The sequence below is a fragment of the Acinonyx jubatus genome, chromosome A3 (assembly GCF_027475565.1).
Source record: "Acinonyx jubatus isolate Ajub_Pintada_27869175 chromosome A3, VMU_Ajub_asm_v1.0, whole genome shotgun sequence".
In the NCBI taxonomy this organism is placed as follows: Eukaryota; Metazoa; Chordata; class Mammalia; order Carnivora; family Felidae; genus Acinonyx; species Acinonyx jubatus.
This window is the reverse complement of record NC_069388.1, coordinates 122523535-122543829: the sequence shown is the minus strand read 5'-3', so window position 1 is coordinate 122543829 and position 20295 is coordinate 122523535. Positions and strand designations below refer to the sequence as shown.

Below are 20295 nucleotides of genomic sequence, written 5' to 3'. Positions count from 1 at the left end.
GGTGGCGGTCAGGGCCGGAGGTGTGGGGGAGATGTTTGTCAAAGGCTACAAACTTTGTTATGAGATGAATATGTTCTGAGGACCTAATGTAAAGCTTGGGGAATATAGTCAATGATATTGTAGTGTATACTTGAAATTTGCTAAGAGTAGATATTAAGTGTTCTCACCACACACACACACACACACACAAAAGTAACTGTGAGGTGATGAATGTGTTAATTAACTTGATTATGGGTATCATTTCACAATGTATATTTATATCAAATCATCATGTTGTACACTTTAAATATATACAATTTTATTTGTTAATTATACCTCAATAAAGCTGGAAAAAAACCATGTCTAAATCGTGGGCAATTATTTTTCTCCAGAAGAACATACTCCTGATTTCAGAATGAAAATCTGTGGGAAAACGAGGTTCACTTAAAAGCCCATCATCACCTTGTAGCCATTTTGATGGAGTGCATGTGCTTCATTAAGTGAGGGGACCTTCATGAGATTCATTTGATTTATTGCTCGCACATTTCCTAAAGCACATGGTGGCAGGCAGAAGATGTGGGTTGTGGGAGTCTGGAGGGACGTATAAAATCGGAGGAGCCAAAGGCCATTTCGTTTTCATGGTTTCGTCGGCAGGGTCTGCCTGGCAAACCTCAGCTGCACGGGGTGGGCTTAAAGCCTGGACATGTGGAGGCCAGAGACGGGGCTGGAGCAAGCCATCATCTTACAGGCAAGTTCCCCTCACAACCTCCTTTTTTTTTTTTTTAAATTTGCCACCTCCTATTTGCTGGCAATAGTTTTGTCATCTGTGCCTACACAGGGACTATCTCGGTTGTGGGTGTGCTGGCAAGCACGGGAGGCTGGGTCCTCTGTGGTGTCAAATACTTGCGGGCCTCCTGGAAATGGGCAGGACTCATTAGAGCACAGAGCATGGAGAACCCAGGGTACAGGGGCTGGCAGCTGGTGGTCACTGAGGACACAGACACCCATCATCTGACACAGCTACCGATTCCTGGGGCCAGGGGCCTTGTTCTTCACCTCTGTTTTGGTGCCGACTGGAGGAGGGGATAGCTTTGAAAACAAGGTAGATTTTTTTTAACCCCGCCCTAGTGGTCCGGTGGGTCCTGCTGGTCAGGAAGAAAGACCAATAATGAATCCCCTCACTCTTCTTGTAGGCAAAACATAACATTTACCATCTTGACCTTTAGTTTTACAATTCAGTGTGATTAAGTACATGCACGGTGTTGGGTGTCCATCACCACCATCCATTTTCAGAACCGTTTATCATTCCAAACAGAAACTCTGGACCCATTACTCAGTAACTTCCCAATCTTCCCTCTCCCCAGCCCCTGGGAAGCTCTATTCTACTTTCTGTGAATTTGCCCTTTCTCAGTACCTCATGTAAGTGAAATCATACCATATTTGTCCTTTTGTGTCTAGATTATTTCACTCAGCAGAATGTTTTCAAAGTTCATTCATCCACATTGTAGCGTGTGTCCAAATTTCATTTCTTTTTGAGGCTGAATAATATCCCATTATACGTAATACACCACATTTTGTTTATACATTCATCTGTTGGTGGTCATTTGGGCTATTTCCACCTTTTGGCTACTGTGAATAATGTTGCCATGAACACGGGTGTGCACATATCCCTTCAAGATCCTACTTTCAGTTCTTTTGGGTATACACCCAGAAGTGTGATTTCTGAATCAGATGGTAATTCTATTTTTAATTTTTTTTTTGGCGGTGGGGGGGGAGGGGGTGTCAAGTGTTGAGCAAGGTCATCAGCTAGATGTAAAGTGGATGGGAGATGGGGGTGCCTGGGTGGCTCAGTTGGATAAGAGTCCGACTATGGCCCAGGTCATGATCTCATGGTTCGTGGATTCGAGCCCCGTGTCTGGCTCTGTGCTGACAGCTCAGAGCCTGGAGCCCGCCTCGGATTCTGTGTCTCCCTCTCTCTCTGCCCCTCCCCAGCTGGCACTTTGCCTCTCTGTCTCTCAAAAATGAATAAACATTTTAAAAAATTTTAAAAAATGGGCGCCTGGGTGGCTCAGTCGGTTGAACGTCCAACTTCGGCCCAGGTCATGATCTCACGGTTCATGAGTTTGAGCCCCACATCAGGCTCTGTGCTGACAGCTCGGAGCCTGGAGCCTGCTTCGGATTCTGCATCTCCCCTGCCCTCTTTGTCCATTCCCCGATCACGCTCTCTCTGTCTCTCAAAAGTAAATAAAACATTAAAAAATAAATAAAGTGGGTGGGGGATGTGAGAGACAGGAGGAGGGGGAAGACACAAAATAGTCATTTTAGAAAGAGAAAATAAACTTAGCAGGGAAACATTTTAGGATTACCAGGTTGTATTGAATGATCATTTGAGGTTTGTGGTCATGAATTTAAAATGAAAATTATCTCTAGGAATTGTGCGTGCATGTGTGTGTGTGTGTGTGTGTGTGTGTCTAGGAGCGGTATCTATCATTCTCTATGCATTTTTGGCAACTTGCTTTACTGCTTCCAGTGTGCTATACACAGAAGTGAGGCTCTGTGGTTTGTGTAACCATTCTCCTGGTGATGGACAGTGAGGTCATCTCCAGCTCTTCACCATGATAAGGGAAGTTCCAGTAAGGGCCCTTTACCATGGGACTGTTTCTCTAGGAATGTATCAGAAGAGGATTTACTGGATCATAGGTAAGGGCATTTTAAAGCTTAATAGAGTCTTTCAATTGCCCTCCAAAGTGATTCTACTAATTTAGACTCTCACCAACAGAATATGAGAATAGCCCACATCTTCATCAGCCCTACAGCAATCCAACTTTCTATTTTGCTTGGCTGGGCGAATAAAAAGTGTCCCTCCATCGTTTTAATTTACGTTCCCTTTATTACTGGAGCTATTACACCCTTTCCTAAGTTTCTTGACCATTTGGACTCCTCCTCATGTGAATTGTCCTTTCAGAGCCTTTGTCCTGTTTCTTTGTGTGTATTGTGACTGTTGCAAGGATTTCCCTTAGATGGTTTCTAGTTTTCAGTTTGTTGGTGTGTTTTGATGTGGTTGAATTTACTAATATCCCTTCCTCAATGGCTTCTGTGTTGAGTATCTTATTTCACAAACTTTCCCTGTCACAAATCCATAAAAATAATATCTTCTGTTTTCTTCTAATTCTTTTGTAGTTGGGTTTTTTTTTAAAGATTTTATTTTATTATTTATTTATTTAAAATGTTTATTTATGAAAGAGAGAGAGAGGGGGAGAGAACAAGTGGGGGAGGGGCAGAGAGAGAGAGGGAGACATAGAATCCAAAGCAGGCTCCGGGCTCTGAGCTGTCAGCACAGAGCCCGATGTGGGGTTCGAACCCATGAACCATGGGATCATGACCTGAGCTGAAGTCAGATGCTCCAGCTCCATCGAGCCAGCCAGGTGCCCCTCTTTTGTAGTTGTTTTAATTCAACTTTTAGCCTTGAAAGAATTGTAAATTCACATGCAGTTGAAAAAAAATAGTACAGGAGGATCTCATGTACCCCTTACCCACTCTTCCTGAGTGGTAACAGTTTGCAAAACCACAGGGCATTACCATGACCTTGACATTGACACTGGTACAGTAAAGAGCTCTCACAAAGAGCCCCCATGTTTCCCCTTTATAGCCACATTTACCTCTCATTCCCCTATTCCCCGCCCCACTGCCGCCCTATCCTTAACTCTGGCAACCAGTGATCTAGTCTCCATTTCTACAATTTTGTCATTTTAAGAATGTTCTATGAGTGGAATCACACAGTATGTAACCTTTGGGGATTGGCTTTCTTCACTCAGCAAAATTCCCTGGAGAACAATTCAAGTTGTTTTGTGTGTCAATAGTTTTTCTCCTTATTGCTGAGAAGCAGCCCATGGTGGGGGTACACCCACTTTGCTTCCCATTTGTCTGTTGAAGAACATCTGGGTTATTTCAAGTTTGGGGCTATTACAAATAAAATTGTTAGGAACATTTGTGTACAGATTGTTCGAGAAATGCAATTGTTAGGTCAAATGAGTTACATGTTTAGTTTTTTAAGACACTACCAGTTTCCCTGTGGTTACCTCCCCACCTGCAAAGTACATCCAAGAAGATCCAAGTTCTTCTCATCCTGGTCAGAAGTTGATGTTGTCACTATTTTTCCTTTAGCTATTTTAATAGGTGTGTAATGCTATCTCTTGTGGTTTTAATTGGCATTTCCCTATGGCTCAGAATGTGGAAGGTTTTTTCATATGCTTATTTACCACTAGGATATTCTCTTCAGTAAGATATCTGTTCATGTCTTTTGCCCACCTTCTAATTTAATGGTTTGGCTTTTTACTGTTCAGTTTTGAAAAGTATTTATGTATTCTAGATGATGGTCCTTTGTGAGATAAGTGTTTTGCAAATATCCCCTCCCACACACACTGTCTTTATCTTTTTATCCTCTTTCCCGGGTCTTTCACAAAGCAAAAGTTGGGTTTTTTTTAAACTTTTTAACGTTTATTTATTTTTGAGAGAGAGAGAGAGAGAGAGAGAGAGAGAGACCGTGAGCAGGGGAGGAGCAGAGAGAGAGAGACAGAGACACAGAAACCGAAGCAGGCTCCAGGCTCTGAACTGTCAGCACAGAGCCCGACCAGGAGCTCTAACCCATGAACCGTGAGATCATGACCCGAGCTGAAGTCTGGTGCTTAACCAACTGAGCCACCCAGGCATCCTTTCACAAAGCAAAAGTTTTTAATTTTGATTAAATCCGATTTATCAGTTTTCCCTTTGATGGAGAGTGCTTTCGGTATCAAGGCTAAGAACTCTGCTTAGTTCCAAATTCCAAAGATTCTTCTTTTATGTTCGTTTGGTTTCCTAAAAGTTTTATAGTTTTGTGTTCCATATTTAAGTTTATGAACCATTTTGAGTTAATTTTTACACAGGCTATGGGGTCTAGATTGAGGTTCATTTTTTCTGCTTTGGATGGGTCCAATTGTCCCAGCACCATTTGTTTCAGAGGTTTTCCTTCCTCCTTTGGGTTGCGTTGGCTTTTTTAATCAAAACTCATATTGGGCATGTTTGTGTGGGTCTGTTTCAGGGTTTTCTGCCCTGTCCCACTGATCCGTGTCCATCACCCTATCAAAAACATAAGCTTTCGTTACTGTAGCTGCATAGTGCCTGGAAAGTTGGGTAGATTGATGCTCACTTAACTTCTCTTTTGCAAAATTGTTTTAGCTATTCTAGTTCCTTGACATTCCCATATAAATTTTAGGATAATTTGTCTCTATCTACAAAAAAGCTTATGCATTTCACAAGCTTTACTAATCACAGAACCATAAAAAAAACCTCCTATTTTTTTTCTGTTCTTTTGTAGTTTTTAAAAAATGTTTTGTTTTTTAAGTAATCTAGAGGTTCTTTTTTAAATTATGAATTGTGTGGAGTAAGGTGCAAACTTGATTTTCATTTTTTTGTACTCATTTCTCTCAACCCTTTTAATTGAATATTTTTTCACTCATTTGAAATACCAACTTTATCACATACCTCATTCCTACATATGCACAGGACTATTTCTGCACTCACTGTTCTCTTGCATTGGTCTATTTGTCTATTTATTCTTATATAATTGTTAATTCTATAACTTCACAATATTTTTTCTTGTGTATTAAGTAAACTCTATGCCCAACACAGGCTTGAACTCTCAACCCTGAGAGTAAGAGTCATATGGTCTTCCCACTGAGCTAGCCAGGTGCTCCCACAATATGTTTTGATATCTGGGAGGAGACGGTCCCCGTCACTGTTCTTCCTCTTCAAAACAGTCTTTTGCATCTTTTCTCCCATGTGAATAATAATAAAACTGTCAATTTTAATTAGATGGCTACTGGGATTATACTGAACCTATAGATAAATTTCCACCATGGACATTTTCACAAGGAAGAGATTTCCCAATATAGTACAACCCCCATTTGTTTGAGTCTTCTTTTATGTCCATTATTAAATTTTATGGTTTTCTCCAGATAAGCCTCTCATTTTTTCTTAAGAAAATATGTTGTGAGTTTTCATTGTGTGGTGAACAGGATCTTTTTTCACATATATTCTCAAACTGGTCGCTATCATGGAGGAACAAAGCCTTTTCATGTAGATGTTCCCATAGGATACACACAGGAATTTTTTATGGAAACCTCTATGTGAAAAGGGAGGGACTGGAGTTCAGAGAGGGGAACCCAGGGCCAAATGCAAGTCCTCTGTCCCCTCAAGCATCCAGAACTGCCTGGAAGGCTCTGGAATGGAGGGTGAGGAGAAGAGCAGAGCTGAGGGGTCTCTCACTTCCTGAGTGGGGACCCACCTCATGGTTTGGTTTAACTTGTCCTCCCCCTCAGAGAGGCTCCATGAAGACTTAACTACAGCTCTCCACCCCCTATCTCCCCTCCCCCACCCTATCTCCCATCCCTGTTCCCTCCCTATTGCTTTGCAGCTTGTCTCTCACAGGCCAGGCCTGTGTTTCTACCTGGCTCTGTGACCAGGGTCTACTGTATGTGGATCCAAGGGTCCAACCTGGTAAGTGGATGCCCTGATTAGTAACAGGTTAAAGGGTCATTACACCACGGCATTGGTAATGGCAATGAGGCCACTGACCATTCCTCGAGGACAAGGTGAGAGGTGAGAAGTGAGTATGGAGAAGCCAGATTAGAACCGAATTCCTAGGGGCACCTAGGTGAGTGAGTCACGGTTCATGAGATTGAGCCCCACATCAGGCTGTACACAGTGCAGAGCCTGCTTCAGCTTCTCTCTCTCCTCTCTCTGCCCTTCTCCCCACTTGCACGTACATGCGCTCTCTCTCTCAGGATAAATAAATAAGCATTAAAAAAAAAAGTTATGGGAATGCAAGCTGGTGTAGCCTCTCTGGAAAACAGTATGGAGGTTCCTCAAAAAACTAAAAATAGAACTACCCTAAGACCCAGCAATTGCACTACTAGGCATTTATCCAAGGGATACAGGTGTGCTGTTTCAAAGGGACACATGCGCCCCCATGTTTATAGCAGCACTATCAACAATAGCCAAATTATGGAAAGAGCCCAAATGTCCATCAATGGACAAATGGATAAAGAAGATATATATATATATATATATATATACACCATGGAGTATGACTCGGCAATCAAAAAGAATGAAATCTTGCCATTTGCAACTACGTGGATGGAACTGGAGGGCATTATGCTAAGTGAAATTAGTCAGTCAGAGAAAGACAAAAATCATATGACTTCACTCATATGAGGACTTTAAGAGACAAAACAGATGAACCTAAGGGAAGGGAAACAAAAATAATATAAAAACAGGGAGGGGACAAAACAGAAGAGACTTATAAATATGGAGAACCAACTGAGGGTTACTGGAGGGGTTGTGGGAGGGGGGATGGGCTAAATGGGTAAGGGGCACTAAGGAATCTACTCCTGAAATCATTGTTGCACTGTATGCTAGCTAATTTGGATGTAAATTTTTAAAAATAAAAAATAAAATACATACATACATACATACATTAAAAAAAAAAGTTAAAAAAACAAAACAACTCAATTCCTAGCTTGGGCAGCAAAGGGGTCAGGAATGAAGGAGACCAGCCCGCAAGCACCAGGGTGCAGGGTGACATCCACTATGGGAAGGCAGGCCTACCGCAGGAATTGAGGGGCCTGGCCAGCAGCTTCTGAAGTAGCCACCCTGTGAGGCAAGATGTGGGGAGGGGCAGTCTGGGAGCCTGGGAAGTGAGAATGCTGGGAGTCCACCTCTGTGAGTCACAAGTGTGCGGGGCGGGGGGGGGGGGGGGGGGGGGGGGGGGGGGGGGCTCAATCGTGTGCATGACACTTGGCTTCTTTGTTCCTGTGTTTGTCTCACTCAGGAGTCATCTGGTGTCGGGAAGAGTCCCAGCCCATCTCGCTGAGTCAGGAGGCTGAGGGAAAGAGCACCCAAGCGAGTGCAGAATCAGTGTCCCCGGGGTGTAGTGTAGAGGCGTCACAGGGAAGCAGACAGAGAACCCCGCAGAGGGAAGGAAGACTGGGGCTAGACTCCGCCCTGCTCTTTCTCACCCGAAAGACCCATTTCAGCTGCACCATGCAAATTCAGGGTTTCTGTAGTACATGAAGGTTATTCAGCTCCTATAGCTTTGTGACCAGAGCTATTTTCTCATCCAAAAAATAAAGATAATAATCCTACAAAGTTCCCCAAGTTATAAAACACTTATCACTGGAGAGAGTGGGTGGTGTAATCGATTATTTTACATAGTATGTGGACATAGCTTTAAATAATGATGAACCTTGGGGCACCTGGGTGGCTCAGTTGGTGGAGCATCTGACTCTTGATTTCGGCTCAGGTGGTGATCCCAGGGTTGTGGGATCGGGTCCTGTGCTGATCATGGAACCTGCCTGAGATTCTCTTTCTCCTTCTGCCCCTCCCCCACTTGCATGTGCTCTCTCTCTCTCTCTCTCAAAAAAAACAAACAAAAAAAAGTGAATAAAATGATGAGGAAAATACATTACCTCACCTAACCTTACAGGGTAAGGCTGTTCCAGAAAAGCTCAGCAGCATAATGAAGTCATTAAAGGTCCACATTATTTTAATCTTTCCTCCTCACCTTATTGGCTTAGTCCTTAGGCATGTGTCTTTGCAGCTACAAAATGGCTGCCTCCCCCCCACACCCCCACCCCCAGGTCAGGATTAGTATATAGCCTAAAGACATCCACTTTATGTCTTTATACTTTAAGACATGCACATTAATGTTATTTACAGACATTAAGGGTAGTCGCAACTTGTTTGCTTTAAGGCATATACACAAATGTGGTACTGAAAAGAAATTCACATAAAATAACCTTTTTAAAGTGAACCATTCAGTGGGTCACAAGGTTATACAACCATCACCACCATCTAATTCCAGTTTTTTTTTTTATTGTGGTAAAAAGTATCTCTAACAAAATTTATCATCCTAACCAGTTTTTGGTGCATAGTACAATAGCGAATGCACATTCTTGTACAGCAAGTCTCTCGAACTTTTCATCTTGCAAAACTGAAACACTACACCAAACTAACGATCCCTATTTCCCCCTCCTTCCAGCCTCTGGCAACCCTCATTCTACTTTCTGTTTCTAAGAATTGTGACTGCTTTAGATAGTTATATAAATATAACTGGGAACGTGCAGTATTTGTCTTTTTGTACCTGGCTTGTCTCGCTTAGCACAACGCCCTTAAGGTTCACCCATGTTACAGCATGTGACAGGACTGCCTTCTTTTTTAAGCCTGCAGGATACCCTACTGTATGCATATACTACACTTCTTTATCCATTCATTCTTTGATGGGCATTCAGATTGTTTCCAGGGTTTGTTTCCTCACTTATTTAGAAAGCGCACACGCAATTGAGGGAGGGCAGAGAGAGAGGGAGACAGAGGATGCCAAGCAGGCTCCGTGCTGTCAGCACAGAGCCCAACTCGGGTCTCGAACTCACAAACCATGAGATCACGACCTGAGCCACAGCCGAGAATCAGAAACTTAACCGACTGAGCCACCCAGGCATCCCCTCTGGGGTTTATTTTGTAAAGAGGGAAGTAAATCTCTCCCAGAAGCTCCCAGGAGATTTTACTCAGCTTTCAGTGGCCACAGCTGGGCCATAATTCCATGCTGGCTGACGGGAGGCTGGGAAAAGTATAGGGTGTCTAGCCTCCCTAGGAGGAGGAGGGTTCTTCCAGCAAGAAAGATGGTGTGAAAAGGCTGTAGATAACAGTGTCAGTCACAGTGAAAGCCTGGAACCTCTCAAACAGTAGTTAAAATATCTCAGAATACCTCAGCCCCAAATCTCCCCGTATGCAATAGTATCCAGCAGACAATAAAATGATAACACTACATTTAATTGTGCAGCTATTTCTTTTTTTTTTTTATTTAAAAAAAATTTTTTTTCAATGTTTATTTATTTTTGGGACAGAGAGAGACAGAGCATGAACGGGGGAGGGGCAGAGAGAGAGGGAGACACAGAATCGGAAACAGGCTCCAGGCTCTCAGCCATCAGCCCAGAGCCCGACGCGGGGCTCGAACTCCCGGACCGCGAGATCGTGACCTGGCTGAAGTCGGACGCTTAACCGACTGCGCCACCCAGGCGCCCCTGTGCAGCTATTTCTAACAAGTGCTACCAGTTATAATTTCCTTTAAGAATAAGTAGATTTAAGTCCAAAAAAAAAAAAAAAAAAAAGAAGAAATTGAAGGACACCTGGGTTGCTCAGTCAGTTAAGAGTCTGACTCCTGCTGATGCATAGGGGCACTTGTACCCTAGTGTTTATGCAGCTCTTTCAACAATAGCCAAATTATGGAAAAAGCCTAAATGTCCATCAACTGATGAATGGATGAAGAAGATGTGGTTTATATATACAATATATATATATATATTGTATATGTATATGTATATGTATGTGTGTGTGTGTGTATATATATATATACTTGGTGATGAGAAAGAATGAAATCATGCTATTCGCAGCAACGTGGATGGAACTGGAGGGTATTATGCTAAGTGAAATATGTCAGTCAGAGAAGGACAGATAGCATATGTTTTCACTCAGATGTGGATCTTGAGAAACTTAAGAGAAGACCATGGGAGAGGGGAAGGAGAAAAAAATAGTTATGAACAGAGAGGGAGGGTGGCAAACCCTGAGAGACTCTTAAATACAGAGAACAAACTGAGGGTTGATGGGGGCGAAGCAGGGGAGAGGGGAAAATGGGTGATGGGCACTGAGGACGGCACTTGTTGGGATGAGCACTGGGTGTTGTATGTAAGGGATGAACCACAGGAATCTGCCCCCCAAACCAAGAGCACACTGTACTCACTGTATGTTAGTCAATTTGACAATAAATTATATCTAAAAAAAAAAAAGAGAGAGAGAGAGAGAGTCTGACTCTTGATCTCAGTCAAGTCTTGATCTGAGTTCAAGCCCTGTGTTGGGCTCGGCTCAGCTCAGCGCTGGACGTGAAACCAATTTAAAAATAAATAGATGAATAAATGAATAAATAAATACAATTTTAAAAAAGAATTTGACCTAAAGAAAATAAGTAGAAAATAGTACAACTGTCGTGCAAAAGATATGGCAAACATCTTTAAGGTGGTAAGTAAATCATCCAAGTTTGGGGTGCGGGGTAATGGTGAGGTTTAAATGACATAACATATGCAAAGTCTCAGCCCATTGCCTGGAACACAAAAAGGGCTCTCTCAATGACTTGTGACAAAAACTGTGGTTACCTTCAAGTTAAAGTTGCCAGATTCAACAAATAAAATCAGAGGGCACTCAGTTAAATGTGAATTTCAGATAAACAATGAATAGGATAAGCATATCCCATGCAGTGTTTGGGACATACTTGTACTAAAAAAAAAAAAAAAAAAAATTATTCATTGTTTAACTGAAATTCAAATTTAACTGAGCAACGTTTGTTTTATCTGGCGATTCCATCTCACCCGCTTTCCCTGGAATGAGGAAGAGCTGAGACACAGCGTGGGGAACCTGGATGTCATCAAGGTAGCTGGGCAGAAGATAATGAGGGAATGAGGAAGCCCCTTGGGGGGCTGGAGAACCTATGCCCAGGAGCAGCCTCCAGCCCAGGCACTGCACCCCCAGCCCCTATTTCCCCCCAACCCTGGGACAGACCCCTGGACAGACTCTCCAGTCTCCTGCCTCCCCAGCTCCCGGTGGCTGTGATGTGGCCTGGGAGGGAAGTGTTGCTGGGGCAGCATATTATAGACAGAAAGGATCTTATGAACACACGGGAGTCTCCTGTGTGACTTTAAAGGTTTACCACAGGGACCTGGGCCCATAAACACTCAGACAAAGAGGTTTTATGAGTGTTGGGCTGAATGCATCCTTCCCTCACCTCCTCCCCCCTCCCCATCTGAGCCAGGCCAGGGAAACTCTTCTGTCCATAGAAGGGCACAGGGAGCTCCGGATGTGTCACATGTCCTTTTACCACCCTCCCTGGCCATGCTGAGCAAGATCCAATCCCTCCCCTCCACCACCCTCTACCACACACACACACACACACACACACACACACAGTGTCAGCTATAGCAAAACATGCCCCCTCACTTCCATTTGCTGCCTCAGCTCTTTGAGGGGGTGGGGGACACCTCAAACCAAGAGTTTCAACCAATCTCTGAGATGACAGGCCAGCTCGCTCGTCGCTCCCGGCAGTCTACCCAGCAGCACCCAGCAAGAGGACGTCGTCGTAACTACACAGGCCTGGATACTTGATTCCCACCCCTCCCATAGAGCTTCTGTGCTTTACAGCAGACCCCACTTAAACTCTCTGAATCTCCTGGGGGCTGACACCGTCTGCCATTTGTATCACAGGAAAGATGGGTTTAAATGGAATTCACTCGAGACAGCAGGAGAATTTCACATTCTCTAGGGAGAAAGACCTCAAAAATCTATGGGTCCTCATGTCTGGAAAATGGCGACTCTGATTCACACCAGGCCAAGAACAAAGAGATTCGTGAGCCCAGTGTGCCTTCTGTTTGTCCCATGGCACTGCTTAGCCCCATTACTCACACACAGACCAGGGTGACACAGCCGCTACAGTGCTTACTCATGCACTGCTTATCCCCTGGGTGTCTGCTGTGTGGGTGTGGGGGTGTGGGTGTGTCCTCCCCAGACAGACTGAAGCCCCTCTATGGTGGAAAGATCCTCTTGTTCCTTTGTGGCTCCATGGATACACAGGAAGGACATAGCAATAACTGCCCACCCTGCTCAGAACTTCTGGCTCCAGCATAGCTCACCCGAGGCGAGGGTGTGTGTGTGTGTGTGTGTGTGTGTGTGTGTGTGCGCATGTGCACACACAGACGTGTACACCAACCCCCCATGTCCAGCCCCGACGTCAGCTGTTAATCACCTTATTGTTGCACACCTTTCTATCTGTCCATCAGGTGCAGACACAGAAGCCTGAAGCAAACCTACTCATTTATGTCTGGGTAATGTCTACCAGCCTCTGCAGAGGCCTCGCTGGAAAGGGGATCTGCCCTGTCCCTCCACGCCATTCCACTCACCCCTTTCTTCTCACAGCGCCCTCCTTTTGCACATCACAGGGAAGCAAGCCCCCCTCCCGCTCGGGCCTCTCTCTTCCGTCCCCTGGCACGGCCACTCAGGCTCTTGGCTCCTCTCCCTTCTGGCACCACACTGACCCTTGTCCCCTGACCACTGGCTTGTGTTGTCAGCCATTCTGCTGCATCTGTTCTCACTCGAACTGTGCCCCAAGGGTGGGAGTCCGACCTCAGATCCCATAGCTACACTTCTCCAGGATAAACAGCCCACGGGCATTGCCACAGTGGGCCACCTATCAGCATGTAGCCAGCATGAAATCGTGCCCAGGGGCCTTATCTCTCTTCGCCTTGACTTCAATGCCCCATTTATTAACCCAGCTTTGGTGTGTGCCAGGGATACAGGTGTGGGCAGGAGAAGAAATGTGGGCAGTGTAGGAAGGAAGAAAAAACCCACCCCACCACTTGGGGACACATGCGCACAGTGGGCACTGCCAGCCTGCCCAGGTCTTGTTGCCCGGCCTCCTGAGGCTGAGCATGAGTTAGCTTTCCAACTGAGGAAAGCGAGAGGCTCGGAGAGCATTTGTCGCCAGCACTGCAGAGCAAGCAGGGAGGCAGGAGCACTGGAGCCCGGGACCAGCATTGAACCAGGACAACAAACCCTCCCCAGCTTATAAAGTACCGCCCCCCACGCTGCACCTCCCCTGTCCCCAAAGCTGTGTGGCAATTCCAGGCAGCAGGGGGGCCAGGAGCGGAGGACCCAGAGGAAGCAGCAGAGCCCCCTCGGGAGAGCTGTTCTCCTGAGGTGTCCCCCTCATGCCCACAGTCAAGTCTATGCCCCAGGGAAAGCCAGGGCCCTGGTCCTTACAATCTCTGGGCATGCCTGTGTGAACAAGGGTCCCGGGAGGGGGGGAGGGGTGGGCCTCACGGCCAGGGGAATGTCATCCTCCCTGCTTCCCTGCTTCGCCCTGATTCAGGCATTCACCTTGCACTCTTGCTGCTCTAGCTATGGGCCACACCCCACTCTTGTGAAGATGCCATCCCTGTCTCCGAAGCATGTGGCTTCAGGGCCCTTCTGGCCTGGGAGTGACACTGAGGCATGGCCGTGTCACACAGCGCAAGGCTGGCCTGCTTTTGCATCAGGGTAGCTTCATGACCTCAAGCCAAGGCATCTTATGGTGGGGGGCAGGGGTGGGGGAAAGGATGCACGTGTGAGAGTCCCAGCCTCCACGTGGAGACTGACCCAGCTGCCCGCGGCTCCTCCCATAGCCTGGTCCTGGGTCTGACAGGCTGCTTTTATGTTGACAGCTAAGGTTTATAGATATTTCTGCAGCAGCAAGTTAAATCGCATCTGCTCGGGCAGATATCCAGGCCCAGGGCAGGCAGGCAGATGGAGCAGCCAGGGCCCTGGGGTCCAGAGGCCCTGGCAGGCAGGCCTTCCTGCTGTAAAGCCCTATGTCTAATAGGAAATGCAGGCTGGCAGAGAGGCAGGGGCGGCCAGCGCTGCTTCCTTCAGGGTCTCAGTGCCTCAGACGACTCAGCCTGTTCTTCGGTAGCCTCTTCACGTGGATTCTGAGTTCTGGGTCTGGGCAAACCCCTTTCTGGGAAAACAGAACTGATATCAGACTATGGCTTGTGGAACGAGACAGGCAGGAAGAGGGAGGGCCCCTTCTGCCAGCTGTGACCAGGCAGGGGATCCAGAAAGCTGGCCCAGGAGGCAGCGCACGTCGGAGCAGTGAGTGGGGAGCTGGTGGGGAGACCAGCCATGGGCCCCCGTCCTACAGGACTGGCAGTGCTGGGCACATTATTGATCATGGAAGGTAGGGCTCAAAGCAGACAGGGACCTCAGAGCTAGGTTGGAGGTGAGAGTGCTGCCCCTCGGGATCTCCTCTCCCTACTGGGAAGGCAGAGAGGGGCTCCCCCTCCGGTCCTTCTGCCACCAGCACAGCAAGCTTTGGTGGGGCCATTTCATTTCACAGCCAGCCCCTGCCTTGGTCCCAGGCTATGTGATGAGATGCTCAGAGACCTTCAACACACAGAGAGTGGACACCTCGCCTAGTACAGCCTGTGTACTAAGCTCTGGGGTTACTGAGTAAATGAAATACAATGTCTTCCTGGTTGTGGAGAGTAGGAGCAACACACAGATTGTGCTGAGGAGCAAGGGTAACGGAATGCAGAGCTGGTCCAGGAGGCACAGAGGGCAGGTCCCAGCCTCAGGGTGAGAGTACAGACCCCAGAGGGCAGAAGGGCAGGCTGTGGATCCTGTGGGGACCACCATCACCCAGCCTGGTCTCAGCCCAGAGTTCCCAGACCCCCCCTCACTCCCTCCATCCCTTCCTGAGAAGCCTGTCATGGGCAACGGCCAACAGGAAAAAGAAAACCCTCCCTCTCAGTGCTCCCTCACAGAGCCTGTTTCTGGTCTGGGGACACAGGCCCCCCTCCAAGGAACCAGCCAATTGGCCGGGCTGGGGTGATTGACACTCTGCCCCTCCGGAAAACCCAGAGTGACTTAGCTAAACAAAGCTCCCAGCAGGCTGACCAGGTTATCCTATCCCGTGACCAACGGTCGCTCACACCAGCCCAGTTTCCAGATCACATGTGTTTACCTTCATGGACTGCCTACCACGTGGAAGGTATTGTGCCGGGAGGGGCTTACAACATCCCTCAGAGACAGGCAGGGTGTCAGGTTATCACCTAACACTGCAGAACTAACCACCCAAAACACATTTACTTTGCCTGGGAATGTGCAGAGTGAGCAGGGCTCAGCAGGGCCAGCTTGTCTCTGCTCCACTGGGCATCAGCTCGAAGGCCGAGTTCAGTCATCATGTAGGGCCACTCACGTGCCTGGTTCTGGCCTGGTAAGAGCCAACGGCTGGGGGCAGGAACAGCTGGGACTCCTCACACACACCTTTCTCCATGGCAGCTGCTGGGTAAGTAGACTTTTTACCTGTGCTCGGGGCTCCTGGGGCAAGTGTCATGGGCAAGAGAAAGATGGGCAGACACCATGTCCCCTTTTCTGACCTAGAATCGGGGGCCACATAGTATCATTCCTGCCTCTATTCATTGGAAGCATGTCTTCAAAGCTGCCCCATATTGAAGGGAGGACAATTAGATTCAGTCTTTTGATGGGAAACATGTCAAAGAACGTGTGAACATGATTGTGAACGTGTTTTTAACTCACCACACAAGACAAGGGTTATTGTCCCGTTTCAGAGAGGGTCTTAGTTGGGGCATCTGGCTGGCTCAGTCAGCAGAGCATGTGACTCTTGATCTTGGGGTCATGAGTTCAGGCCCCACGTTGGTCTCAGAGAGGCGCTTAGAATAAAGTGGCTTGTCGAATTCACACGGTAATTTGGAATTGAGTGAGAACTCTAAGCCACGGCTCCAAGACCAAGCCTTCCTTCTATCCACCACCTGGTTCAGTGACAAAGGGCTCAGAGTTCTTAGAGCATCTGACGAAACCTATGGACAATTTTCTCGGGGGAAAAGTGTACACATATAAAAACGCGCGTCTGTGAGATTGTGTGGGCACTCCTTCTTTCTCGTCCAGCATGTAAAAAGCTACAAGCGGCCACTCCTAACAACAGGTAAAGAGCTGCAAACACTGAACACTCAACAATCCTTCCTAGATCCTTCAGAGGTGGGGTCACCGAGCAAACCATGGCCCCCAGAACCAGAGAGACAGACAGGTGAGTGCCGTGAACACAGTGCAGCTTCCAGAATACACTGGAAGCAGTGCTGGGCAGTGGTGGGCAGTGCTGGTACAGGGACTGGACCAGAGAGATTGGTGGAGCCTGAGAGAGAAGAACTACAGGGGACCCGGTTGCGGGGGGGGGGGGGGGGGGGGGGGGACTTTTGTCAGTTTTATCTCCAAGACCTCCCAGGTTTCCACGGTGAAAAGGAAAGAAAAATCCCCTCAAACTTGCTTCCAGCAGGGAGATGAGAAGAGGAACCATTATGAAAGCGCCTCTTAACACACCCTGCCCTGGGGGAAACTAGTTAAGCACAGCCTAACCTGTGGGGATTTTATCTGAGTCTAACTGACCTAGGAAAAGGGAACTACCCAGTTCAGCCCAGTCTAGCCATCTTGTCCCATCTAAGTGGGGAGGAAAAAATGGAGAAACATTTGCGAAGTTCACAGCCCAGAGGCATAGGCTCGCTGAAAGATGGAGACCTAATCACAGGACTATAGAATGTTCCCCTCACTCCATGCGTCACAACCATATCACTAAAGACCTACTTATAGCAATTTCTTTTACCCAATGAATCATACAGCTGTCAAGAAAAAATTAAGGGCATACTAAAAGACAAAACACAGTTTGAAGAGACAGAATAGGGGTGCCTGGTTGGCTCAGTCGGTTAAGTGTCCAACTTCGGCTCAGGTCACGATCTTACAGTTTGTGAGTTCAAGCCCCGCATTGGGCTCTGTGCTGACAGTGTGAAGTCTGCTTGGGATTCCCTCTCTCCCTCTCTCTCTGTCCCACACCCTGCCGGCTCATGCTCTCTTTCTCTACCTCTCAAAATAAACATTAAAAATTTTTTTGGGGGGCGCCTGGGTGGCTCAGTCGGTCAAGCGGCCGACTTCGGCTCAGGTCATGTTCTCACGGTCCGTGAGTTCAAGCTCCGTGTCGGGCTCTGTGCTGACAGCTCAGAGCCTGGAGCCTGTTTCAGATTCTGTGTCTTCCTCTCTCTCTGACCCTCCCCCGTTCATGCTCTGTCTCTGTCTCAAAAATAAGAATAAAAAAAACGTTAAAAAAAAAATTTAAAAAAAAATTTTTTTTGAACATCTATAAGTAAGATGCTAACAACTCAAAAGAATAGACACCATCCAAGAACAGACAGACAACGTACAGAGCAATGGAAAGTCTAAGAAAGAACCGATAGAAATGCTAACAATCAAAAACACTAATAGAAATGAGGAATGCCTTGGATGGGTTTATTAGTGGACTGGACACAGCTGGGGAAGGTAGGGAATGTAGCCAATGGTATCGTAGCAGCGTTGTGTGGTGACAGATGGCGGTTACGTTAGTGGTGAGCACAGCATAACGCAGAGTATTCAAATCACTGTGTTGTACACCTGAAACCAGTGTAACATTGTGTGTCAGCTATATTTCAGTTTTAACAATTAAAAGAATTTGCTCGAGGATATCTCAGTAAATTCTGGGGAGCAAACCAGTGTGACCCCAAATCAGGCTAATCAATCGTCAACTCCACACGCTCCCAGCACAGCCACCACAGCCAGGGCAGCTAGGGCACAGCCAGGAGCACATTCCTGACCCCGCACCTGCCCGGCACCCTGGAGGCCTCTCCTGGGGCCCAACCTTGGGGCTCTGGGGAAGGCCTCGCTTGTGGTCACGCTCTGGGGCTTTCCTCTGCAGGTGCCACCATGGTGCTGGGTCAACAGGACATCACATGGAAGCAAAGGAGGAGTCCCCTTCCTGTTCCCCATGTGGATGGCCTCCTGGGGCCTGAAAGGAGAAAACCAGAACCCTCAAAGCAGCCACCGGTCTCCTCATGCCCGGGAGCAGACTGGCCAGGGTCCCAGGGCAGCCACACCACAGAACAAGAGTCCTCTTGGCCTTGATACAGCGAGGGGTAGTATGGTGGGTCCCGGCCCTCCTTTCCTTCCAATCACACGTGAGGGAGGAATGTGAACATTGCCAGCCCGCAGGGGAAAGAGGGGTTGAAAAGTCCTTTGGCTCTGCAATAAATAACCCCCACTCATCCTTGCTGTCGAGAAGCCTGTGTGTAGTAGAAAACAGAGAGGCTTTATACATGGAAACTTGTGGTACAGTCCCTGGCACCGGCCACATGACCTTCAGCAGGTCCCACTCTGGCCGTGTCTCCTGATCTGTACTTAGGGCTGGAGTGAAGTGGAATATCCCACATTTGCAGGATGGAAAGGGAAGGGTCCCCTAAACAGACTCTCTGGGTGATACTGACAGCGAGTTTCTTTGGTATTCCTACGGGAATCCTTTTAGGTGAGTAGCCTTGCCCAGAAGTTTTCTTTTCCTCTTTTATTCATTTGGAGAGGTGATGGTGCTGAAGAAGGGGAACCTCCAGGGCAAGAAGAGTTTGGCTAAGGGGTAGGGAGAACGTGGCACCAGGGACGGATTTCACCCCATTTCGTCCCCTGGGCTAGTTTTTGAGGCTGTTACAGGGTTACAGAGGGTTACAGAAGGGTTACAGACAAAAACTGAAAGAGTTTTGTTTCTTTTTCTCTTCCTGAAATAACGAGCTTTATGACAGCTTGGACATCAGCTGCTTCTTACCTTAAGGCCCAGGTGACAAAATGTGGTGCAAATTGGAAGGAGAGAGGACCTCGATGTGTGGCCCAGCCCCGAGGTGGTGCCTCAAGTGTTCTCCCGCTTTGGGACACCTGAGCAGCGGAAGCGGAAGGAGCAAGTGACAAAGGTGCTAGAAGGCGGGTCAGATGCCCACTGGGCCTGCCGGGAGAGAAAGCAGCAGTACCTAGCAGGTGCGACCCACGCTCGAGCACACCTCAGACACAGTGGGGGTGGGGTGACGCCGTGCTGCCCGGAAGTCCTGCCGTGGTGTGGAGCCGTGAAGTTCTCGTCTGTGCCATAGGGTGGTGGGAGTGGAGTGTTCCCACGGGGAACACTGACAGAAGTTTTAAAAAGGGATGTGCAGAGGCTCCTGCGTGGCTCATTCGACCGACCATCCGACTTGGGCTCAGGTCACGATCTCACAGTTCATGAGTCCAAGCCCCACATGGGGCTCTGCTGTGACAGCGCTGTCTCCCTCACTGTGTCTGCCCCTCCCCACCTCCTCAAAAAATAAACATTTAAAAAAGAAGGAAAGAAAGGGATATGCAGAGAGCAAGTGAAGCTGTAAAAAGCAAGAGAGTAAAATCTCACATTCAGTTGGGAAACTGATGTGGAACTAGGCCTTGAATGACCAGGACGCCTGAGACAAACACAGACGTGTTTGTCTGATATGGGTACGTGAAAAATGCTCCATTCTTTTTTTTTTTTTTAATGTTTATTTATTTTTGAGAAAGAGAGAGAAAGCATGAGCAGGGAAGGGGCAAAAAGAAAGAGAGAGACACAGAGTCCGAAGCAGTTTCCAGACCCTGAGCTGTCAGCACAGAACCCGATAAGGGGTTCGAATCCATGAGCCCTGAGATCATGACCTGAGCTGAAGTCGGACGCTTGAACAACTGAGCCACCCAGGTGCCCCGGAAGTGCTCCATTCTGGGTATGGTCATTGCAAAGTTCCTACAGGAATATTACAAGTCTCTGACAGGGTGTTTTGCAGAACTTCTGTGGGG

General features: G+C 47.4%; 2 long non-coding RNA genes across 5 annotated transcripts in view; one reads left to right on the top strand and one right to left on the bottom strand.

The window, feature by feature from the left end:
- LOC106980354 (uncharacterized) overlaps nt 1-14121 on the bottom strand; it is a 70109-nt gene extending 55988 nt beyond the window's left edge. The window contains exon 1 of one of the 3 annotated variants that reach the window (XR_008289659.1): nt 13014-14121. This is a non-coding gene — a long non-coding RNA (uncharacterized LOC106980354). The remainder of the gene's footprint in view (nt 1-13013) is intronic. The other 2 variants (XR_008289660.1, XR_008289658.1) reach the window with 2 other exon arrangements.
- Nucleotides 14122-15646: 1525 nt separating this feature from the next.
- LOC106980355 (uncharacterized) lies at nt 15647-19937 on the top strand. Of its 2 annotated transcripts, none has more exons than XR_001431057.3 (3): nt 15647-15934; nt 16592-16693; nt 18383-19937. It is a non-coding gene; the product is annotated as an uncharacterized LOC106980355 (long non-coding RNA). The 2 variants fall into 2 exon arrangements; XR_008289657.1 differs by having other exon boundaries at nt 16555-16693.
- Nucleotides 19938-20295: the final 358 nt, after the last annotated feature.